Here is a 14,685-nt window from a genome sequence, read left to right as displayed (position 1 = left end):
CCCCTCAATTTGCACTATTTTCTCAAATGACTCTAGGCTGCATCAAATTCAGTTAAAGCTAAGGGGAACCACACTCCTAATCCTACAGACCTGCTGTTCGCAAAACACCTGGCCTCTCTTATGCCAGTTTCCTTGGTGAATCCCTTGTTCATGACATCTCCAACATCTTGCAGTTTCCACTATAGATTAGCTTCACCTTTACAATTCCACACATCACCCAGTCAGGGGACCCCTGCAGCATATCCAATCCAGCTACACACTGCCTAATCTCCCAGACGTTTCTCAAAACTCTGGTCACATGCATCCATGAATGTTCATCTCTTGAATTCTAGCAGGATACCTCTGAAGTTTTCTCCTATTAAAGGACGTATTTCAAATAGAGTTGCAGTATTATACCCCAGAGCATAACATGGGTGGGATATCACCCTTAAGGTGCCTTTCCTACTGTCAGCATGCAAACTGCTTGTGTGTTTTCTCTTGAATGGTGCCAATATCTTTAGAAATGATAGCCGTTCTGTTTGCATTCACCTTTTCTGATACTTTAAATACATCCATATTTCTTTAGTGGCTAAATGTAATGATCTCCACATTTTTTTACAGCATATTCTCACCATAAGCCTCCCTAAAATCAGTCAGCAATAACCATGCCACAAAAAATTCATTGCTTTTGAATTCTGACACACACACACACACACACACACACACACACACACACTTAGAACATAGACAAAAGCTCATCATATTATTTATTCTAGTAGTAAGAAGGCAGGCCAGCTGCCATCTGGTACCTCCTGACAGTGTCTACTGTCCATAATTCTATCCGTGTTCCTCTCTTCTGAGCTTCCATCAGAGCCAATAACTGAGCACAAGTCCTAGATTCTAAGATTTCTCTAGCCTGATTTCTAAACTCTCCCACATTCCTCTTGAAGATGTGGCCAGGTTCCTCACAACTCCTGGGTACCAAAAGCTACTTGTCTATCACTGTTACGGATAAGTGGCAGATGCAAGTTATGTGTGGATGTGTCTGGCTCCTGTTTCTATTTCAGCCAGTCCGACAGTTCCTTCTTTGGAGGCAGGAGCACCTAGAAGCAGAGAGCAGTTAGACCCAGAGGCTGGGCTATCACCTTCAAAGGCCCTTGTCACCTATTTTTGCCAGCCAGCTATCACCCCTTATCCTGGCCTCATAGAATAGCTCTTTCAGTAGAGGGGCAAGCATTCAAGACACAGATCTGTGGGGGACATAACACCAAAGTTGCCCAGGTTGGCAGACAGCCAGAGTAGGCAGAGAAAGGCAGACACAAGTTTTCCTTGAGAGACTCAGGAGGCTCTGACTTGCCCAAGACTGAGACAAAGGAGGACACATTTCTGTCATGGGAACCACCATTTGTGCCCTTTTGTCCCAGGAGCCCTTGCCACACGTATGTGCTTCTGAAAGAGGGTCAGAGAAGGCTTTGGGGGTCCAAATACCTCTAGATCAGTGGTTTTCAACTTTCCTAATGCTGTGACCCTGTAATAAATATAGTTCCTTATGTGGTGACTCCCCAACCATAAAATTATCTTTGTTGCTACTTCATAACCGTAATTTTGCTACTGTTATGAATCATAGTGCAAATATCTGGTTTGCAGGATATCTGATATGTGATCCCTGTGAAAGGATTCTTTGAGCCCTCAAAGGGGTCTCAGCCCATAGGTTGAGAACCACTGGCCCAGAGTCACTTGGGGACCCTGGATACGAGGTTATTTGGCAACATCAGGACTCTCCTCACTGGGGCAAAGAAACCTGAGGCAAGATGCCCAACCTTTGAGCTTATAGCATGAACCTGTGGCTGCTAGCCTGCATGGCCAGCTTCCAGCAGGGGAGATCCCCTGTACTCCAGAAGGATCCTCTGGATGAGTCACCCTCAAACCTACAGAAGCAGGGGCGGTAAACAAGGCTTTACAGGATGCGTTCCCAGGCTCCTGAGCAGTGACGACCAGGTGTAGGGAAGGAAGGGTGCTGGGGTCTGCAGTCCACACACCGTTCCAGCAACACCAGCCTAACTTGGCTTCCATGAAACTGTATCAGCCCAACAGCAAACTACTGTACCCCTCCCCTTTTAGTAAAATCCGAGGTGGGATCCATCTGCACGGCTGTCCCTGGGTGGAGGACTTTGTTTGCCTCTGTACACTTTCTGTGTTTGCTAAGATTCCTATAGTGGGTGATGTATTTCTTCGAGAGTGGAAAATCCTTTCCTTTAAAGGGTCTTGATTAATAGGCTTGCAGCCTGCAGGCCACAGGCAGCCATCGCTGAAGGCTGAGACTGTGACTTGGCTCTGGGCCGACATGGGTGACTTCCTGGCAATTGCCAGATAGGATGGAGCAGCCTGCGGGCGAGACACAATTATCTGCTGGCTTCCAACCAGTGATTCATGGTTTGAGATCAGCAGTTCTCAGCTGATCTCCAGGTCACTGCCAGGCCCCTGCTTGTGTAAGGGTGGGAGTTGTCGGAGCTACTACGCTGGAGGTTAGAGGACAGAAAAATGTTAATTATGTTTTGCTAATTCATTAAAGAGTACACATGGAGGGACTCATGGCTCCAGCCCATATGTAGCAGAGAATGGCCTTATCTGGCATCAGTGGGAGGGGAGGCCCTTGGTCCTGTGCAGGCTTGATGCCCCAGAGTAGGAGGATGCTAGGGCGGTGAGGTGGGAGTGGGTGGGGGAGCACCCTCATAGAGGCAGGGAGAGAAGGCATGGGATGGGGGTTTGTGGAGGGGAAACTGGGAAGGGGGACAACATTTGAAATACAAATAAATAAAATAACCAATAAAACAAACAAACAAACAAACAAAACAACTAACCAAAGAAACAAACAAAAGTTAACCAGGGCAAACTCATTACACTTCAACACAGATAATGAATTCTGATGAGGAATATAAATATTTTCCAAATGTAAAGAGAAAAGTTGCACGATTTAAAAGGTTATTTATTATTTTGTGTGGACGTGAGTGTTTGTATCCGCAGTGCAACATGTAGGTACGGGTCAGAAAACAACTGGCTGGCATTGGTTTTCTCCCTCCACTGTGTGGGTCCCAGTTGTCTTGGTCGCAGGTGCCTGTAGCTGCTGAGCCATCTTGATGTTCCTAATTTTTTCCCCTAAAAGCAGTTTTCAGATCTGTCCAGTGTTGGGCTTGCTAGCCATCGTGATTTTTCTAGCTGCTTCTACATCCCATCAGTGGTCAGGATGTGTCCACGACAAACCTTGGCTTCACACAGAAGGTGGGAGGAGAGTTCAGTGGAATTTGTCGATAACTGGGGATGCTGTTGTTTGAAATTAACTAAAACCTGACACATTAGGATCTTCGTTAGTTCAAAGGAGATTATGGAGGTACATTAAAGACTGAACATTTTTCCTTGTTTGTTAAATGACAATCCAGAACTCTGTCTTTGAATGGATTTTTGTACAGTTGCCCTTTGGACATTTGGGAAACACTTGGGTCTCCCTTCCTTTGTGGCCTCACCAGCGCTGGGACATCTTATCAACACACCAGCCCACAGGAAGGTCTCGTGTGCACAAGGTGGGGTTTTCATAGTGCTAATCTTTGATTGTGAGCTTGACAGTTATCATTACCATAGTTTTACCTGCTACCTTTTGTGAAGTCAAAGTTTCATTTTGCTCATTCTAGAGAAAAAGGTCTGCTAAACACAAAGTCTTATTAAATATAGTTTGATCTCCATTACATCCTGCACGGTTTCAGGGACAGGCACGACTGGGGCAGTAAAGGACTGAAGAAGTGCCAGACAGACACACAGGCTTCAGGTTTACTGGAGTCTCTGATGGAGAAGCCATAGAACAGGACCTCAAAAACTCAGTGTGTTTATTACATAGGGTTGAAGAGAGATGAAGGATTGCATACAGCTGAACAAGGGAGTGAGGTCATTACATACGGATAAACAAAGAGGCAGGGTTTACGTGAAACAGCTGGTTCCAGCAGACAGATTCAGCTATGGCTCAAAGTGAGCAAAGAGAGGACTCTGTAGTGAGGGCTGGGTAATAAAACTGGTCCATGGGATGCTTAACTGGGCTGGTATAAGGCAATGGAACTGGTCCATGGGATGCTGAGCTGGGCTGGTATAAGGCAATGGAACTGGTCCATGGGATGCTGAGCTGGGCTGGTATAAGGCAATGGAACTGGTCCATGGGATGCTGAGCTGGGCTGGTATAAGGCAATGGAACTGGCCTATGGAATGCTGAGCTGCACTGGTACAAGGCCATGGAACTGGTCCACTGAATGCTGCCCTCTAATGGAGCAAGGACTATGGAGCTGATCCAAGGACAATAGAAGCCACAGATCATTCCCATGAGCACCAGGCTGTGTATGCACTTGAATACCCAACGAGGTAGAGGACAACTGAGGGACAGAGGCACACTGAACTATAGACCTGGTTTCAGCAAAATGTGAAAGACTGTCTTAATGCTTAGATGGTGGATTCCAGCAGGGATTTATTTCCTCCTGGTCCTAGCTTCCCGACTGCCCATTATTCTTCCTGGCCATTCCCTGCCTTCCCAGGCAGAGGGAAGCAGACGGAGATCCCTGAAGCTTTGTGTCCAATGGGATTCTGTTCCGACAGACCCTTGACCTCCAGCCTCCTGGTCAGCAGCCTTTACTCTCCCTGCAGGAACCTGACACACTTGCGTTCGGGGATCTCAGATGGCTGATCTCTGGGGAGTAGCATGTATGTCTGGTAAAGCTGTCATGCCAGGTACTAAGGGTGCTGAATGAAGACACAAATTGCATAAAAAGAGGAAGGTGACTTGTCTTATACTGGTAAACTTGCTTATCCCGTTGGCCACTATTGGTAAATGTCTAAAAATAAAAATAAGGAACTCCTACATTTCTAGTGCTTGCCAAACGCCCCAGGGTTGACACTGTTGGCATAAGCTCTTTCCTTACAGGTCAGTGCACAGGCCTGGAGTTGCTCCTCTGGTCCCTCTCAATGAAGCAGGCGGAGCCTTGGCTTGAGGTTCAAGCTCCCGCCATGTTAATTCACAAGGTGACCTAGACCAGAGTGGGGGAGTGATTCCACATAAGCTCCTGATTCTGGTGAAAGGACGAAGGAGAGCAAGACATGCTGAGGCTGCAGAGCAGGAGTGTCTATCTTCATTTCTCAAGGCCTAGGGTTAGCCACTGGCTGGCCAGTTTCCTTCTGTGCCTGGGATGGATGCCCTATGCTAAACAGCCAGCCCTCTGTCTGAACTGGGAGGCAGCAGATTCTCTAACAGTCTAGGGTGCCACATACTCTTGCCTGCTTGGGTTCACGCTTGTATGTGAAGTGTCTTCCCTGTCTGCTCTTTCTTCTGCATTGAAGGCCCAGACTCATTCCTGACCCAGCCCATCCGCAAACCTTATTTATATAGTGAAACTTGGGTGCAGGGACATTTGGGCAAGTAAAAGGCTTATTTCTGCTTCTTGGTCACTGCTAGGCTTCCTCCACAGTCTCCTCTAATGTGAGGCTGCACCTCCATTTCTTGGTGGGTGTTGCCAGCTTTAGCATAACATCCTGTCCTGGACTTGGGATATTTCAGTTGGGCCATGGGTCTCAGGAGCAGGACGGGCCTGGGAAAAGTGGCTCCCCACCCCAGGCCAGCCAATGAGGGTGAGTCTGTGTCTCAGTTGCTTCTTAATAGGCTTCGTGCTGCTTGACACACAGACTTAACAACATGTCCTCTCACGAGGTTCATCTCGAGGGCCCCTGAAGCCTTGTCACAGTGCTATGGCCATAAAGCAGAGGCTAGGCAGATGTTTGAGGTCTTTGTAGGAAATCTGGAGCAGGCAGATGGGTTGGAGTTAATCATGGTGGAGAGACAGTGGCACCTTGCTCTGTCACCTCTAACACACATGACATTTTAGCACTTCTCCTTTGAATTTTGCTATAGACACAGATTCTTTAGTTTACAAAAAATTTTTGAACTGGAAAAGAACTACAGTTTCCCGCTTCTTTTCACTTACCCAAATATCCCTGCACCCCAGCTCACTGTATAAATAAGGTTCGCGGTGTTGTGGAGACTGGCCAGGGTCACTCTGAGGCAGGCTCATCTACAAGTTCCACCTGTCCAGGCCTCAAGTCTCCTATCTAGCAGCTGCAGCTGCGGCATAACTTATGGCCTGCTCTAGGCTGTTAGGGGCCTTGTGGCCCTGGTGAGGTTGTTCAGCCTGGGCTCAGCTTACATGACAGTGTTAACTGGATATTTCTTATATGTTTGACTTAAGACATGACTTTTCGTGTGTGTGTGTGTGTGTGTGTGTGTGTGTGTGTGTGTGTGAGAGAGAGAGAGAGAGAGAGAGAGAGAGAGACAGAGACAGAGACAGAGACAGAGAGAGACAGAGAGAGACAGAGAGAGACAGAGAACTGGTACATTTCACAGTGATGGTCTCTGGGACTGTGGATCAGTGCTGACTGTCCCTCGAAGGGAATGAGGTGCCTGCTGCTGATAATTTGGAGAGAAGGCTGTGAAGTGGACAGGGGCTTGCCCTGCAGTAGATTTACCCCTCACCTCTGACTGGGTCACCTGAAACAAGCCAGAAACACCTAAGGAGGGAGCTGCTCGGACAAGTCCAGAAGATGGACTAGGCTCTTGGGAGGTGAGACAGTGCCTATGATGCCTTCCTGACAGCTCTTCACCTTGACAAGTGTCCTATTGCCCATCAGGAAGGCCTGGCGAAAGACTATAGGTAGAAGTATATGGCCAGGCAGTCATCAGGAGCTTTCACAGGGACAGGACACTGTGACGTGGAGTTGGGAGCCTCAAAGGGGCCAGAGCAGACTCTCTGCTCAAGTCTTTTCTTGCTTTGTTGTGGAGTCCAACACAGGGTTCTAGTGACTTCTCAAGGAGGTGGGGGCTTCTCAGGAGCCATAGCTACTCCCTCCTAGGTTCTGTTTAGGTTCTGTTTAATGAAGCTACTGGCATATCTGCCAAAATGTCAAAAAGAAAGGAGAGCAGGGGACAGAAGAGAAGGGGTGAGGGACAAAGGTAAAGAGAGGAGGAAGGAAGGAAGGAAGGAAGGAAGGAAGGAAGGAAGGGTAAGGGAAGAGGGAGGGAAGGGAGGGAAGGGAGGGAAGGAGGGAGTGGGTAGAGAGGAGGGAAGAAGGGATGGTAGAAGGAAAGATGAAAGGGAGAGGAAAAGAAAGGCAGAGAGAAGTAGATGAAGAGGTTGGAGAAAAAGAAGGGAGGGGAAGGAGGAAGAGGGAAGAAGAGAGGGAGAGAGGGAAAAAGACTGGTATAAGAAACCCCTAGGAACCCATCTTCTCCCAGCCCCCAGCCTGTCACTCAGTTTCTCTGCCGCCTTCAGAACATCACGAAATTTTCTGCACGGATGCTTCTGTATCTCACATCTAAAGCTTTCTGTGGAGCTTGGTCTCCAGGGATCTACTCCACTTTCTCAGGCTGGTCCCAATGTTACACCATCTTATCCTTTGGTGAGCAGCTCACTGGCTCCTGGGTCCCGTAACTGTTGCCCACACTTCTTTAGGAGTCTGTGGTGGGCTTCTGGGTTGCAAGACAGAGGCTGCACATGGGCCAGGTCATCAAACTGTCCTTTTGCTGGGAAGACCGGGTACCCAGCCTCTCTGACTTGGATTGCTTCAGTCTGAGGAAAGCTGAACATTTCTTGTGTTGACTCGGTCTATTCTCAAAAGGCCTCCTGTGGGAGCAACATAATGTAATTAAGTTCATTAGAGGGTCCCAGGGACACAAGTGTCTGGGGTGATGGACTGAGGGGTGGGTTTGGTAGGAATCTGGATCTAGAAGGGCAGTCGGTTTATCCGGAAGGAAAATCTTTGGAGCCAAGTGTTGGATATCTGGACCTTCTGCCCTTCCTTTTCTCTGGGGCACACTGAACCTCTTCAGTCACTCTGGGAGTCACATCTGCAGGCTGACACTACAGAACCTTCTCGATTAACAGCAGCTACGTTTCCCTATGCCACTCTTCCCTTAAATGGTTCCCTAGGTTATCCACTGGGACCTCTGTGTGAACGGCTTGCCTCCTTCCCATCCAACCATCAGGCTAGATGACCAAGGCACCTGCTGCCTTCAACCAGAGTGGAAGTGACCTTGTGGAGCATATACTGTGTGTCTCCTCATCCTGATGTCACATGGGACCTTTGTGTGCCCTTCCTGTGGGGAGAATTCAGGGTCACCCGGCTCTCCTGTTCTCTGCTCTTGGTGACAACCACCACCCTTGCTGGATGGGCCCTCCTGGCTCTCTCCCATTGCTAGAGAAGGATGGCTTTTCTTCTTTCTCCATAGCACAATCAAGTCCGCTTATGAGTGTTGTAGACCACCCTGGACTAGGGATGTTCAGACCCCCATCCTAGCTCCATAGCAGCCTATAGCTATGTGAATGGTGGGGTGTGGGAGTTAGGGTTGGATGGGGGCTTTGCAGCTGGTCTGAGTCTTTCTCTGGCACTCCTATGTTTGCCCCGCCTTGCCTGCTCTACTTCTGCCCATGGCACCAGAACATTCTTCTGAGCTGCCTCAACCTGCACCTGCTGGACCCCATGGTCTTTCCACCCAGCTTTGTTCTCCATGAAGCCCCACTCTGCACTGTCTATGAGTCTATCCCTTGAAGTCTTCCAAGAAGACTGCAAGCTCTGTGTGGGAAGGGCTCTCTCTACTGCGGGAACACCCGACACTTAAGAGGGTCCTTCTGTTCATGGAATTTGCGAGCCACCGAATCTGCGGAAGCAGCAGGCAGCACCTGCAAGCCTGGGTGCCTGGGCTTCCCAGCAGAATGCAGATCCCCTTGAACCTGTTTAATGATAGTGGAGTGCTTGTCTCATGGAGGAGTAAGGGAACCAAGGAAAGACAGATTCAGTGGGCTGCAAATAGGGGCTTCTTACTGGACCAGAGGAGACTGGAGGAGCTGAGGGGAAAGGGTCCTGTCTATCCCAGGACATCCACAACAAATGGCCAGACCAGCATGGGGGTGGGTGGGTAGAGTTGGGGGTGGGGTGTCCCTTTTACGACAAAACTCTACCCTTTGGAAGAGTATTTCCTCAAGAATACTACCTTGGGAAGAGTCACCAGAAATACCTGCAAACTGGTGTGCAGATATGGGACAGGAAACCCAGAGCTGTGCAGCCTTCTTGTATCATTTGTAGATGCTGGAAACAGCTCGGTAAGGCAGAGTGCTCTGTGCTGGCCTGGGGAGGGAGTGGCCACCAAGAACCCACCCAGGCCCTCTACCCTCCCACTGGGCCAGCAGAAACCAGCTCTTCCCAACTATGGAGGGAGAGAGAGGACCTTGCAAGGGGCTGGCAGTACAGCCTTCCATGAATATGCATGAGGGAGGTGCCCCTCTGGGGGCCATTCCCACCCGCCAAGGCACTTATCTTTGGTGGTGAATAGGGTGCTATTGTGGGCAGGGCTTCAGAATTTTAATGACTTGCAAAATATAGTTAATTATGTAAAAAGACATCTTCTGCACTTTTTCATGTAAATGAGACAAATTAATTGGCACTCAGTAGTTTTGAGAGCCGCCTGGTCTCAGGGGGGTGGGGGGAGGGGGAAGTCCTTGATGGTTCTGAAGTAGGTGCTTGCTGAAAGCAAGGTGAAAAGCAGACACGGAGAAGGGCGGTTTCTGATCCATTTAATTAATCCCATCACTAAACCCGCTTAGGGTTTGTAACTCAAACCGTGAGAAAGCGCAGCCCGCGTGTTCTCGCGCCACTGGCAGTCAATGGGTATAGCCCAGAAACCCTGGGGGCTGCAGGGAAAGGCTTGGGGGTAGGGCGCTGGGGCAATCAGCTCCCCCAGCCCCTGGTCCTTAGCCAAGTTCCCAACAGTGGCTCTGAAGATGACCCTGGGGGCATGGGGGCAGTGTCCACGGTGGCTTCAGGTGAGATGGAACGTTTGAGGGGCCAAATCTGCCACTTTCAAGGTCTTGAGAGGACACTTTTCTAAAGAGGTACAGGTAGCCCATGGGCACAGAATGTCACAATGGCTATAACCAAAATCACAGAACACAAGTGTCCAAGAGGATTGGGGGAAGTTGGACGCTCGGCGTGCTGCTGTTGGGGATGTGAAGTATTGAGCCCACTGCTCTCTGCAAGGGAAGGTTAGACTAGAGCCACCACATGCCCTAGTGACTCTCCTTCGGCATGTAGATCTGAAAGAACTGAAAGCAGGGGCTTGAACACAGTGCTTAATCAACATGGCCCACAGGAGGCAAAGCGCCCACGTGCCTGTCGGAGGATGAGCAGATGAGCGTGGGGTCCGTCCACGAATCTCAGGGACATGATAGAATGGAGAGTTGCAGAAGGACAGAGGCTTCTCCACAGTCCCCAGTAGAGATGGAAAATGGGAGGGTGGCTAATGAGGAACATAGAAGCTTTGGTTGCAGATCGATGTATTTGGTGCTACCACATTGTCCAGTAGAAATATTCTCTTTGAGCCTAATAGCCTGCCCCTATACCAGCATTATCTGCAGTCTTTGCCTAGACTTGTGCCTGGCTACACAGAGACCATTAGGCCTCCATGTCCCATCCCGAGGGTAGCCGGGCCCCGGCAGAGCAGCCAAGGCACCAAGGGGACACAGTAACACCCTGGGCCCTCACCCACCTCCTGCTCTGGCAGCAGCAGCCACCAAAGGGTCACTTTACACATTCCCAGATCCTAATCAAATCGCACCTGCCCCACTTGGCTCATCTTTCTGAAGCCCCTCGGCCAAACCAGCCCGACGGAGGAGCCAGCCTGGAGGCCTCTGCTCTGCATGGGAAACACCATGGGAGAGCTGGCAACAATGGGCTTCTATCTCAGGAGAAACCCGAGCCAGCGTTCTCATGGCCAGGCTGCCCAGCCAGGAGTGGAACCTGACCCCCCACGTGCTGCTGTCCTCTTAGTGGCTTTGAAAATTCAAGAATGGAGGCAGGGCCTCAGGGAAGGCAGCAGGTAAGCTAGGGATGTGGCCTTGGGTGCAGGCATTCCGATTTCTTCTGGGTCACATCGCTTTGCCACCCTGAGGGTCCAGTCAGAACCTTACAGACAGCGTATGCCCTCACGCAGCAGGAAGCCTTGGGGCCATCCAGATGTGCTGCCAGAGCCCTATAGGGCCACAGCTGCCTCACCCAAGCTGGAGGCTTGCAAAACCAACTTAACTTTCTAATTTCTACCATGGGCACCTGCCTAAGTTGGGGCTCTATGCAGTTTCCCTGGCTGGCTAGGGAATAGCTAGGGCCTAAATTGTCTGTAGCGAGGCTAAACCTATGATTGCCTCCTAAGGACATCCAGGCCAGCCAAACCAAGGATGGAATGGCCCCAGGGTGTCAGATGTACATCTAAAGCTGACAGGGACCTCCATGGGCCTAGTGGAAGCTCAAGCTGTCAGGACTCTGCCTGGGCCATCCTCCCTCTGCGGTGGGAGCAGAGCCTAGAAAGGGCTCCTCCAGGCCAGCCAGGGCAGAACTCATTATGCTTCTCCTTTCTCTATAATTAAGAGTTCTTGTCTGAAGGTTGTGGTGCACACCTTTAATCCTAGCACTTGGGAAGCAGAGAGAGGCAGATCTGAGTTCAAGGCCAGCCTGGTCTATAGAGGGAGTTCCAGGGCAGCCAGGACTACACAGAGAAACCCTGCCTTGAAAAACCAGGAAAAAAAAGTTCTTCATGTCCCTCAGCTTTGTAAGCCAAAGGACAGGGCATCCTGGCCAGGAGTCACCCTCCTGCACCACAGGGACACTAACACCACAGGTCCATGGCTGGGCAGAGGTTGCTTGGTGGAGATGAGGCTTGACATTGCTAAATGGCCACTAGTTGTCATTGCTCCAATTTCCTTCTTCTTGTCACCCCTGCTACTAAAGGTGAAGTCAACAGATGTAGATGTCATAGAGTCACTCTGATAAAGAGCACCAACACATGTGGAAGGTACCAGAAGAAGAGGCAACTTTAGGAGCCCACCAAGTCCACAAGAACTACCTGCAGTGGCTGGTTCCACTTGAGGTGCCCTCAGGCCTTGTGCCAGTTTCCTCAGCTAGTCAGAACTGAGAATCGAGCAGGACTAAACACCAGCCGCTGTCACATACAGTCTCTACCACAAACCAGTGACCTTTCTCCATGTTGATCAAATGACAGCCTATGGTAGTGGAGTTAAAAGCCAAGAACAGCAAAAGAAGTTCTTGCAGTGCTGGGGGTCCTGGAACTCTCTTCCAATCCTGGTACCTACTGATGCTTGCTGTCCCACCCCCTACCTAGGGGGTCTGTTGGTCCTCTGTGTAATTCCTTGTCCTGAAGACTGTCATAAAAAACACTCCCTCTCCAGATCAACTTCATAGCTGAGGGGTGAAGTCCCCCACTAACCTGGGACCCTCTGAAGTCTGGGCCTGTTTGTCTCAGAGCCCTGAGGGTGTGGTCAGGGTTCAGCCCATGGGGACACCCAGAAAATGAGAAAGGGAAGGGAAAGAAAGAGAAGAAGGGTAAAGAGGGGAAGAGAGAAGCGGAGGGGGTCCTGAGTATGAGAACAAAGTAGGTAAGGTCAGTGGTCCATACTGGCTGAGAACTCAGGAAATGAATATACTGATAGTACTACAGAGTCACTCTGCCTTCCAGGCACCATTAATGATGAAGGGGTGTTTGGGAGCATGTATGTTTATGCATGTATGCACATAAAACCAACCTCTAGCAAGGTGCTGGCCTTCTATGGAATGATGTTTGAAGTCCTACATATATCAGAATAGATCTAATTCATTCGCTTCCTGCCCCTCCAACCCAGTGTCCATGGCATGACAGATGGATTGCAGTTTGTCTCTGCGTGTCCTGACAGAGCTGACAATCATGGATCTATTTGTTTTGAGCAGGCACCCTTTGCTGTCAACTCTGGGGGTTAGGCTTTTATGCGCAGCAGTGAGTGTCTGTGTACCAAGCAGCACACACAGGATAAACACAGGGCCACTACACGCCTGACTTAGACAGAAGTCATCTGGCTGTCTCTGACCTGTTCAGCATGGGCTTCCATGAGTAGCTACTCACTTTTTCTGACCCTGCCATCTCAGACATTGAGAACTCTAGCTACCAGTGATCGCATTAGTATTTTACTGGTCCCCAGGAAGCTGAATGTCTTTCTGGATCTGGTCCTCCTCCTTCTCAGTGCAGTAGGTGAGTGACATAAACAGTACAGGTGGGAGTCTGGCTGTGTGTGGTGGTGGCTCTGTGGTGACAGCAGAGGATGACAAGCAGTGACATGGGACATGGAGCCATCAGTGTACTCTTGGCTGACCTGCTGCCTGGATGGCTGGAGATTGCCAAGCTGCCCCCAAGCCCAGAACCTTCCTCAGCATGGGACTCTGGGAGCACTGCGCACGACACTCTTGCTGCTGCTCCTATCCCTTTGCCACCTTCTGTGCTGTTTCTGTCTTCTCTCAGCGGTGACAGGAAGGAGGCATTGCATTCTGAGTGCAGCTGATCTTTTGTGTTTAATCTGTCATGAATGTCTCCTCGCCCACTGGCACTTGTCCCTTCGCTTGAAACACTCACTGAAGATATTTTTCAGCCCCCGAATGTCATTAATATTCATGAGCAATAAATGTCTGTCAATATTTCCCTTAGAACGTCTGGGCTTAGGGCCTGAAACTGCAGGACATCATTCCAAGGTTACAGAATGTCCCGCGAAGGAGTCACCATGTTCCGCCCAAGAGCCTCATTCTCATGGAAGGCTCTGAGCTCAGTGCAGGCTTGGTTAAGTCTGGTCAATCAGGGAGCTCTCAGCCCATCTGCCTTTACCTTGTCTGCCTCTGCATTTCTTTGCAGTCAGGAGGGCATCAGTTTCTCTGTGTCTCTTAGTATTGCATCAGCTCTAAAATAAAGATAAAGCTGGGTTCCTTTCATTTATTCTGTGCTCCTGGGTCATGATGATATCCACACCCGGCTCAAAGGGGTCACTTGGCACCTAGCCTATCCTCGACTGTGGTGTTTGGGTCACTTTGGTGCAGGAAGGCCACCGCTGGTGTAGGCCAGGCTCTGAGCCCAAGGGTTGGCGAAACTGGGCAGATACAGACATCTTTGGGGCTCCTGGGTCAATTTGAAGCTCCAGCAGCAGCAGAGGATGTGATGGGGTGGCCATATGGAAGAGCCATGACAGGGAGTTTCTTTCTTTCTGGTTCTGAATGGGGGCTGCTCTTCCCCTCTCTGGGCTCTTGGTAAAAAAGATGGGCAGGTCAAATCTTGGCCTTTACCCTAGGCTGGCCCCACAGCGGCAGAATCTCCACAGGAGCAGGTCTTGTTCCTCCTGCATTGTCAACAGGCAGCAGTCCATCGAGCTCACAGAGCCTAGGATGTTGGCTAGGGAATCTTAGTTGGGTCTCTCTAGGATGCCAGCTTATATTGAGGTACCCCAGAGACAGGACCCAGGCCAGACATCTGCTCAAGTCCTCCATCCAGGCTGTGAGGTCCTGGAGGGTGTAGGAAGAGAGTGGGGGCACAGAGCTGGAGTGCAAGGCCTTCCATTGTGAGTCTCAGCTATTCTGGTCCACACATCCAGAGATCCAGAGTCTGCAAGAGCTATTGTTGTGCTCTAAAATGGTCAGGGCTGTAGGCAGCAGACACCATGTGATATATTTCAGACTAAGGCATGACTACTATATTCCTCAGCTTCAGGTCTCAGCCTCCCCCCCATGTCCTGGAATTAGCTCCTCATCTGCTCAGGGAGAATAATGGGT

This window comes from Mus musculus, chromosome 1 (assembly GCF_000001635.26).
Source record: "Mus musculus strain C57BL/6J chromosome 1, GRCm38.p6 C57BL/6J".
NCBI lineage: Eukaryota > Metazoa > Chordata > Mammalia > Rodentia > Muridae > Mus > Mus musculus.
Note: the sequence above shows the minus strand (reverse complement) of the source record.